This window comes from Falco punctatus (assembly GCF_963210335.1).
Source record: "Falco punctatus genome assembly, chromosome: 6".
Taxonomy (NCBI): domain Eukaryota; kingdom Metazoa; phylum Chordata; class Aves; order Falconiformes; family Falconidae; genus Falco; species Falco punctatus.
In genome coordinates, this window is record NC_137585.1 from 72,739,651 (window position 1) to 72,751,025 (window position 11,375).

The window sequence follows — 11,375 nt, forward strand, 5'->3', positions numbered from 1 at the left end:
AATGTTCTCTCCTTCATAAAACTGGCATACAAATAGCATAAAACTTTATACAGAACTTCTCAGTTAACCCTTACTCTACACAACCCCAAGTAATTTTATACTAGTGAGAATGAAAAAAACCTGGACCACAACAATAGCATTTTATACCCACTTTACACCAGTGTAACAGATGACACAAGAAGGATAAAGCAAATTATACCCCCTCTGTGTGTTACATTATTTTCCATACTGGAATGCTAATGGCTTTTACATTTAGTCAGTTCACAATGAGCAGGCCCATAAAATACCCTGACATGTAGTTTGCTGCACACAGTTAATTCTATTACAAGTAAAATGGGCTGTAGATATTTTTCAGTGAAATTTGGGCCACGTTATTTTATTGATTTTCCAGCAGACAGTCCAGTGAAATCAATGGGCAATTCTGCTTAGTAATCAATGGTACTATCTGGCCATTAGCTGCTATTAGAACAGAGATTTGTACATCTGATAGACATAGCTAATAGCACACACATGTCATTACAGCTGGGCAGATCAAACCACAAAAGTGATGACAACTTTACCTCCACATGGAAATGCTACTTATAGAAAAGAAAATAATGGTGGAAAAAATGTTGCTATCACATCATCTGTTAAAGAAGCCAAATCGTTAGAAAGCAAGTCACCAGTGCTTTCTGTAAAGAGTAAGCATCATTAAACAGTGACACCAAACTGCAGCGTTTGAGATTAGCAGTTACTGTTGAAAAACTTACCCATTTCTGTCAGCAACAGGAATCTATGGGTGAAACCTTGAACCCATTAAGCCCCCATTTGTTGTGAATTAATTTTTTGCACTTTTTACTTTCAGTTAATAGTAAACCACAGAGCTAACAGAGTTCATAACATTAAGAACAGATTTGATTCACCAGATGGACTTTGAAGTCACACCTTACAGTCAAATGTGTGTGTATTCAGGACTTGCGATATTTTTAGCCATGCTGCTTCCCTTGATCTGTGCCGAGTTTTGAATTGTTCAGACATCGTTTGATCAAGCTTAAAAAAAAAGAAAAAAAAGAAAAAAGTGCACACGTGCTACAGTGACTTCAAGTAGAAACACAGATAATTCAGCATGCATGGAAGATAGAGACTTGCTGCACAACATTTCAGATTTAATGCCTCATAGGGCAAGACTTTACAAGGAGCTGTCTAAAGAATTTAGACACCTGCTGGAACTGCAGCAAGATGTTTAAAGCTATCATCTCAGCTGCCTTTATTCATTGTATTAATTCCTGCATGAACATGGCTGATTGTCACTGTGACACTGCTATAAAAATAGCTGCTTTTTTTGGACAGATTTTTACTTAATTAATACTTTCAGTTTTTCTTGATTCATTAATGCTATTTACTACAGTGCCAACAGCTTTGAGTGCCCATAGTACCACCGGAACATTAAAATGGTGGGCCTGGCTCATGGGAGTCACACCATCAGCTGATTCTAGGGTTTTATGGAGTAGGAGAGCTTGAAAGACCTACCCTCTTTCTACACCCAAACATTCAGTAGTACATTTAAGCAAACTAAAGACCCTGTTGGGACCTGTATTTCTGCCCTTGGCCGTGTACTGATCCATTGATTCCTGAAAGCTCCAAGAGCTATTTTGAAACCTCTAGCAGAATTCACAGGTGAGGTCTATCCCATACAGTACACACCAAGAAAGAAACATCTGTGACTCACATCTCACCTTGTACAACAGGTAGCAAAATGATAGCAACATGCTGTTTGTACTCAGGAGAGTAGCAGTTGGGGCGAACAAGGTCTGCCAGGGAGCACAGGAACAAATTTATCGTTTATTTGATTTCTGCCTTCTTGAAGAGGGCCACAAGTACCGGTCCTGAGGTGTGCTATTCCGAACCATGCTTTTTGCGCATAATTATGTACTCGCTGGAAGAAGGATTGCAACCTGGGCCTCCAAGGTAACTGCCCTAATGTTCTCATTCTCTGTTCCAATGAATAATCATTTTCCTAATATTAATTATATTATGCAAAGTGGAAGAGCTTCTCTGAAATGAAGAATTAGATCTTCACTTGGTCAGAAGTGCAAAATATAAAAAGAGTAAAAGAAAAAAATCCTATAGATATGCCCCTCGCCTTTTCTACAGTTTAATTTTCCTGGCACGTAGGTACAGTCCTTCAAGTGCCCACCTAAAAGTGGCAGGAACAGACTGTTCAGTCCTGAACTGTGGGATTAGAGGTGGGTCACCACAAATCCAGAGGCCTGGCACAGCTCAGAGGAACTACACCGCATCACACGAGGTACACCGAACAGGCAGCTCCGAGGGCTGTTCAAGGAGAACACTCAGTCCATCATCCTTGGTGTGAAACCCAACAAAGTGGTTCAGCCAAAGGTACTCCCTCACAGAATAACTTGCAGAATTAAGAGGGTTATTGCCTATAGGGTTATAGGACTCCTCATGGGAAGCAGGGGAAAAGCATTTGGAGGTTGTATGACATTTACATTATAAGGTATTTTAAGGGGGTTGTGGGAATATGCAAGACTTGTTATGGGATGATTGGGGAAGAATAAAAGGGAAGGAAATGTAGCTGTCAGGGTGGACTGAGGGGGAACAAGGAGCAGAAAGGGGGTGAAGAGGATGGCTGAGAGCAAATAAGTCACTTGTCTGTAGGCTTGTCTGGCCAAGTCCTCTGCCTAACCACCACATAAGATTATTAAATTCTATTCCTGCTTTCAGTGTGATTTCACATGGAGTTCTGTGTATATGTGTGTTTTCCAGCAACTGGAGAAGGAACTGCAGGTCACAGGGGCCGGTAGGTCTGGATGCCAGCAACCAAAGTGACCCGAGTGTATGTTTCCTTAAGGAATTGCAGGACTGCCCATGTGAGTGCAATTTGCCATCAAACCCCAAGCCAGAGTAGCTGGTGAGCAGGGTAAGAGGTCTGGAAGGCAGCTACTGGGGAGTTAGGGCGCTGGATACTGGGTTAACCAGGAGGTCTGAGAGGTGGCAGCTTAGGAGACCGTCGGTATGGACAAGCTGTCGGATAGACCTGGTTTTGGGTGTGTGTATTCAGAAGTGATTTGCATCCCAGCAGTCCACACTAGTCGTGTTTTTATGGGCGCTCTGTGTGTTTCTGTGGGTGCTGGTAAGGTACATGATGCAGCGTGTGAGCATGTCCCTTGGGAATGAAAACTCAGCCTCTCTACTGATTGGTACAAGACACATGGATCCATAGCAACCTCCTGTCCATCAGGGCACCAGATTCATGTGCCTCTGACAATCTGATTTCTTGTTTGCTCTTCATCTTGCCTTGAAAGCCTGAAATTTCCTCTAAATCCTCCTCCCCCCTCTTTTTCCAGGTCCCAGCTCTATGAACCTTCAAATTCCCTTTAATCTTTTCTCTTCTGCTTTGCAAAACAGCTATGTCTCTAGGTGTGAGGATCAAAAAGATTCATGGATACACCACAGGATACTGTGGTGTTGTACTGGTGAGATATCCTTTATTGGGATCATCATACTTCTGACTGAGGCCCTTAGTTAGCAGCCCCTTTTGGAAGTAACACAATTGCAAGTAAGCTACTGCAAAGCCACAGCACCAGGTACCATATCCTTTAAAACAATATATATTTCCAGTTTTGTAACTGTAAGCACAAAATACAACGCAAGTGTTGGTTTACTAATCATAAATCTATATAGAACATCTGATTTATTCACACCTATGATGAAAAATAATCACAGGATAACCATAAATGCGGTCAAAAAACAGAGACAACATCTTAGCTGGGGAAGTTTAGTTTAATTCCATATATAGAGCTGTGGTAATTTACAGCATCTAAGGTCTGACCTACCAAGCCAACTTTGGACTTACAATTGCATTTGTCACAATATACCCAAGATCTGTGAGCTGTTCAGTATCACTCACCATGCTATTTATCATTTGTTTGAAAAAGTAATGGGCTTAAAACAACATTATGCTCATGCAGTTTGCTATTCTGCACAGCAACAGGAAGCAGTATGATTTTTTTCCCCAAAATTTGGCTTATTGAACTTGAACTGAAGCACATATTTGAAAGATTTACTTAGTCATTATTTTGAAAAAAAGGTCAAACTATGAAGAGTTGATGAAATGATAGTGAATTTATGAAACAAGCTGAATAATCTCTTCCAAAGTTTAACTTTCATCTCGATTACAAATGTATAACTTTTTCCAATCGTATAACAACTATCTTTAACATGTAGCCTTTTCCCCAAATGAGTAAATATCACTTGATATAGCTGAATAAATGGCATGTATGTTCTGCTCATTAACTGTATTGTGCATGTTAGAGACCAGCTAATGAATCTGTCTCAGAGCTGTGCCTGCTTAGGAAAAAATCTCATCAATTCTCTGCATAAAAGACCAATGTAGGAGTTTCATTAATGGCTCTTTAACTGCATTCTAATTAGTAATTATGACACTTTCCTATGATTTTTCAAAAGCTAATACACAAATGTAACAAGATGTTTTTAAAAAAGAATAACAGTGCTTTAGAAAGAAAATTCCCTTGTGCTATAAATAAGATCCTGAGAAATAATTGCCAGCTGGCTTTTTTCTGCTTATTTTCTACAGGAGAGATGATGACAGCTATATTCACTCCAAGGAGACCGAATCAGTACAAAACTCCATTGGGTCTTTTTCTCTCAGACTCCTTTTTCATGCTGGTCCTTTTTCTTATATCCTTTTTGAGTCTGTCAGACTACCACAGACAATTATTAATGTATATCATGTGCTTTGTTCACTGAGGAGGCTTAAAATCCCTGTTATAGAATTGCAAAGCCAATCTGCTGTACATGAAGGGCGAGGGAATATAACTTGAACAGTGGCTCAGTTAGCCCTTCTTTGAATTAGTGTGCTCATGAGAGCTGAAAATTAACGCAAACACATGTGCAGATCGTCCTTTGAACATGTGAGCAAGCTTGGCAACTGATAATTGTAGCCTCTGAAACACAGGGTAGATGCCCTTTACATAATTGGCCCCAAGAGGGAAACTGCAAAATGTAGCTTGAGGGTTTTCCTCTGGGAATAAAGAAAACATCCACCCTGAGAGGTTCATTCTTAGCAAAAAAATTATAAACATATATATATATATATATCTGTATATCCGAGTTCAGCCTAAATCTTTCCTAATTCACTTTCATGAAAGGTTAGATAAGTTTGGAAATAAATAATATAAAGAAAAAATGGCCACACTACTGAATTTCAGAGATATTTTGCCTTATCTCAGTTAAGAGTTTTGATCAATCTGGTCTTTTGTTTTCCCCCTACCCAACAACGACTCATGGTTTCTTAGCAAATATATTAATAATTTTCTAATAAGAACAGAAAACTCATCTGCTGCTAAACCAGAGTTACCATGAGAATACAGTTCTAGGAATGTATTTGTCTACCAGCCAGATGTGAAGTCAACCTCAGGTACGTAAATAGAACTTGCTTATTTTAACCATCTAAATCCAAAATTCCCACCTAGAAAAACAAAAGAGCTAGTACTCATTGTCTTCCTAATATACAAGAAAACTAAACTGACTGCTTTCATTTGACTTGATGAATTCATAAGTGACTTTATGTTTATCTTCAGTACATAAGCAGAGCTGCACAGTGGACAGCCAGGGAAGTAGGTCCCTTCCAAACCTACCTAGCTAAAATTTAGGTGAAGCAACGCTTCAGTACTGCAAAGGGTCAGATGTAGTAGCCTTGTTGGATGACCACCATGCACAGGAAATGGGACATCTTTACTATTTAAGCAGTAGCAGCAGGCCATGAGTAGGAAATGAGCCATGGTATTTAACTGCTAACAGTCCATACTGTTGAGGAGCAGTGCAGACGATGGCATAACCATTACAGTGTTCCTAATAGCGTGGATGAAATTGCCATGGTCCGGGAGGGGAAGAGAATCTTGCCATGTGGACACAGGTCATGTGGTATTACTTTCCAACAGGTTGACAGGACAGGGTCTGGCCTGTTTGGTTTATTATAATTGTAACTAAAATATTAAAGGAAATACAAGTTATAGCAGCCAGAGCCACTTTCATTCAAATTGGAGCAAGATGAATGTGTGGTGCCAAAAATCTCTGTTAGGTATTAGATATCAGTGCCTTAGACTCCTATTTATCTGTCTTCAATTTAAGAGATTCAAACGCATGTAATTTGCATCCCCCAAGAAGCCTTAACCACCATATGGCTTCAGTATGTCACCTTCCACCCCTCCTGCTGAAATTTGACCTACTGACTAACAAAGAGAGTAAGACTCATAGGAACAGAATGGAAAGAAGGGGGGGAAAAAAAAAAAAAAAAAGAGGAAAAAAACTCCACCCTGTACAGATGGCCTAATATAGTCTTTAGGTCAGCAGGAGAGTCTTGAACTCTGGTAACTGTTCCCATCACTGTTTATACATTTTACATTAGGCAGTCATTTGGTAAAAGTAAAAATAATTCAGAGAGCAGGAGTCTGGAATTCAGGCTTCCCGTCACCTCCTTGATGAATATCTTAGCAACTAGGCTGGTTTATTTTTAAATTTACTTCAATCCCCAACTTAGCTAGAGTAGAATACTTTGTGTATGATGTACTCTTGCAATGTTCTCTTGGCCAAACAACAGAAATCAGTCTTTAGTCATTAATCAAATTACTCATTTCATATCATGAAGTATTAATTTTGTCAATTGCCTTCTCACATGCTTTCTCTTCCAGGCAAGTAACCAAAATCAAGGCTTCCCGTATGGTCCTAGACATTCCTTAGAACATCACAGGTGCTATAATAAGTAAAAGTCCCCGTTTTAATGACAGGGACTGTTGTAACAAGTTACTGAAGGGAAAGGTTGCTAGGTGGTTTAGTTAAGGAAGAAGGAGAAAAATACCAGTAGGGAAAAATGAAAAATATTCAAGATGTGGGCATTGTTATGCTGAAGAAAAACCTGCCAGTTCATTGTGCGTCCATTAAGATAATGGCACCATGTACATGCATTTTTGTGTATGCTTTTCATCCGGTTTAAATGTGCTTCTCAATAAGTCCTTGCATTCAAGCTAAAATGAAAAAAAATTTACAGGCAATCTCATTCTACCTGCCAAATGACAGATCATTGCAAAGATGTTCTGATACAGAGTGGCCTCCTTCACCTACTCCTTCTCTCCAGTCCACTTAAGAAATTATTTTTTTCCTTCTCCTCCCCACAATGCTCTTCTTTTAATATCTTGCCTTTTATTTTCTGTAATGTTCCTCCTTTGTTCATCTGCGGTGGTTCTGAATGCTAATGAGCTCACTTCTGATTTAGCATTTTGCGAGGTCAGTTTGTGAGGAGACAAGAGCAGACGTATTTTGAATCCCAGATTAATTAGAGAAGTCTTGACCAAGGACTCAAGGTCAGTTATTGGGGTAGAGAAAAAAACGAAAATACAGGTTCGAAAACTTTTCACCAGCAAATGACGTTAGGAGGAAGGTAGTGTCACAAATGTTGCAGACAGTTCAGGAACCCTATAACTGAGGGAGAATAATTTCAGTGTTCATTAGTGTTTGCGAGGCACACGTAGACTGTGGTGACAGGGGAGCAGTGGCAGTACCTATGAGCAGATGCTTCCAGAGTATTGCCTAAATGCATGCCTGGTCAGAATGACAACCAAATCTCTGCATTTAATGAAATGTTTTAATTTGCTTTCTCTATTTAAAAGTAATAAAAGCACAGTAGAGATTTTCAACTGCTGGGCATATCCCTTAGTAACATAGCTTCTCCTTTTCTTTAGTTTTGATTTTAACAGCCTGACCTACTCTGCTTTACAGTCGGCTGTCTACTTTCAGTGTTGTCCCAGACTCTTTCAGCCTCAGTACTGACCATGTATCTATCTCCGATGTATGTACTTAGCATGAAAAATAAACTAAAATTATTTTGGGGACTCCTTTCAGGGTATGCACACATTTTATACATATTGAAAATAGCAAATGAAACTCTAGTTACTTACCCCAGCAAAAATCATTCCTTCTGACCCAAAAGAGACTTATTTTCATGTATGCATGTTTGTATCACCATGATCTGGTAACAAGTTACCTTTCATCACAGCCTCTGAGCTCACTGTTCCATCAAGGATGGGTGCTACCTCAGGATGACAATGCCTGAAGAATTCCATGCATAGAAATAGTATTCCCACAGGAATGGTATCACTGTAGGAGCGGTGTACATGCAAAGTGGACCTTTCTGCACGCACAAGGGAATCTCCTTGTCTTGGCCAAGCTGACTGGTAAGAAAGGAAAGCACCTGCATTTGTTCACCTCTTAGTTCCACTTAGCTGTAGATGAGTTTCTTGCAAAATATAAGTAAGATAAAAGTAGAAAATAACTGTAAAGTCCAATGTGATAATTAGAAAAGTACTACTACACCCCCCATATATGCTTACTTAACACACAAATGTTCCCGATTCACGCTGGTCCTTTATTGCAGAACACTCTGAAACATCTCCCCTAAAAATACTTTGCCATCACCCCACTGAGTATATCCATCTGTGTCCAATTCCTCCTTTTGAGGCTGTTCTGTTCTGCATGAAATACTTATTTACTGTGTCTTGGTGAGAATGACCACACAGGTCAATTATCATGGCTTGGGAGTTAAATGTTCTATCTGCTTTATAACTGGATAAAAAGGGGAATGCTCTTACTCACAGTGAGTATAATCCTACCACAGTCACACACAACCCCCCCCCCCCCAACCCTAAACCAACCAACAAAACAAAAAACCCACCACCAACAAAAACTTAGACCCCTGAACTTTACCCCAAACTTACATTTTTAGCAGTTTAAGACAATGAATAAATATTTTTTCAAAAATTCTGGCTGAAAAAACTTTGAGTGCCAGGGCAAGGCATGTTTGGGAGGCCAGTAGGGAACAAATCCCACATACAAACATGCACATTTATGCTCATATCTTCTCACTCAAAGCAAAGATGGGAAGATAAATATATGGTTTAAATGGACATACATTATTAAGAGAAAAAGAGAGGTAACATTGCAATGAAATGGTATTCAGCATACAAAGCATCCAACTGATTGATCCAATTGTCCTTTCTGGCCTTAAACTCTAGAAGATCTGTGAACATCTGCCCTGACCGTATAAAGACGAATTTGCTCATGATTTCCTTCCACCACATTCTCACAGGATGGAATGCCCCCAGAATTAAATATTTGTCACCATTTAACATCGTGGCATTTATTAGTTGCCGGCACAGGGTAATGTTGACACTTGCTTTTATTAGGGTAGGAAATAACTTCAGAGGAAATACATCAGAAGCCACACATGTAGCTGCTGTCTAATTCTGACTTTTCAGTTATAGATAAATTTAGGTCCATAGTCCTAAAGTCTTCAGTGTCTATCTTCTCAGTAAAGGCAAAGGAAAGAAACGTGTCTTTTGAGGCCTCCAAGAGGGAGATCCTATTCATGTAAGTCAGGCACCTTATATATAAGAGATCTTTCTCTGGAAGCATTTGTGGGATCTTAACTTTTCAATATCTTTAAAAAAAATATATATTTATATTAACTCCTTCTTTGATAGAACACTCCATTAGATACATAAAATTTAGGCACAAATTGTATGTCCAATGTTGATGGATTTGCATGTGGCTCTGTATTTACATGAATGATATCAAAGCCAAAGGGCTCATGGATATTCTATTAGCATAAATGAGGAGGAAGAGTGATTTCAGAACCTTCAGGTTAATCAGGTATTGATGTGTAATTAACAAGCACAATGATTTGTACATTAATGTCAGAAATTATGCCAATCAATAAATCCAACCATCTAATCAATATACATTTTTTGGAAACTCTACTCATTTATGCTTTATCCTCAAATTCTAATAAGTGATTACAAATCTTTTGCAGATATAAAGCCTATAAATACTTTTAATCTGAAGTTTATACTAGAATATATTGTGCCTGTATTGTCTTTCAGTCTGAATATATTTCTTTGTACAGAGTGCCAGCTCATGTTGGAATTGGTTAGAAATGCCGTGGCATTACTGCCAGTAATATCAGCTTTACAATGGCAATAGAGTGATTTTAAACCTCTGCTCTTTATAAACCTTTTCAGTGTCAGGGTTGTTTTTTTAAAATTATTATATTTTATCAATGCTGTATAGCATGCAGTGTTAAATCACCCCAAAAAAAGGAATAAAAAGGAAAGGTAACATGAGGTAGATGGTAGGTACAACGCAAGCAATACAGGGCTCAGGTTGTGCTGCAGTGTGCCTGTATCCAAGACGACACTTTAAGAAATCTTAACAGCTAAACAAGACAACATTCAAGTTACACAGTTGTCTCTTTCGGTGTTATTCACATCTTTGTATGTGTTTAAGTTGGATGTGAAATGTGTGGGGAACTTTAGGCCTGTAATGAAGTAATATGTGCCTACCTTCTTCTGCAGCCAGTGGAGAAAGATTTAGGTACAGATTACCACTAGATGACTGCAATCTGTCCCTGGGATCTCTCAAAAATGGGGAACCTCATGTTTCTATTTTGCCTTTATAGACATTGATTTCTTCAGAGAAGGAGTTATGCTGGTTGATATTGGCATTTATGTTGAACAATTCTCCTTTGGACTTAATCCTATGACAAATGTTGGACTCTCTAATCTTTTTTATGTATCTGGGAATGAATGAAGAGAACATAAAGAACGTCCCTAAACCATATCTGATGGCACAGAGTCCATGGAGAAGCAGAATAGCTACAAGTGCTGCTGCTTTTCTTTCCTTCAAAGGGGAGATAGCGTTGGTAATCTGCACGAGGAAGGGGAATATAACTTCCCTAAAACAAAACATTGTGTCCAGCCATGAAACAATAAATGCAGTGATCAACAAATCCATTCATCAAGCAGAGTTCTTACTAAGCATAAGTGCAGTTGTTTTGCAATCTGTATGTGTCCGTGCAGCCCTCTTGCCTGCAATCAAGAAAACTAAAAGAACCAAACACAAGACACAAAAAGCACTATTACATAGTGAAGAGAGAAGCAGGTAATTTCAAATATTCACAGATAAAAATAAAACAAGGAGTGGTTCCACCTGGACAGCCAAATCTCATGAATAGGAATTTGTGATTTGTGCATGCAGTAGCCAGTGGCTTCACAGCGTCCTCATTTGTGAGTCACAACAACAGTCACTTCAAATCTGCTCCTGTCAAACTGAAATTGCTCACACTACTGGGGGTTGCTGCAGTCATTCACTTGATTTTATTGATTCTTATTGTCATTGCAAATTTGCAGCAGTCTCCATTACATTCTCTTGGACAATGAGATCCAAGACCAGTCTTGGAAAACAGATAAATGGACACCTTACTTTGCTCCAAATCTCATTTGACTAGGAGAAATCAAAATAAC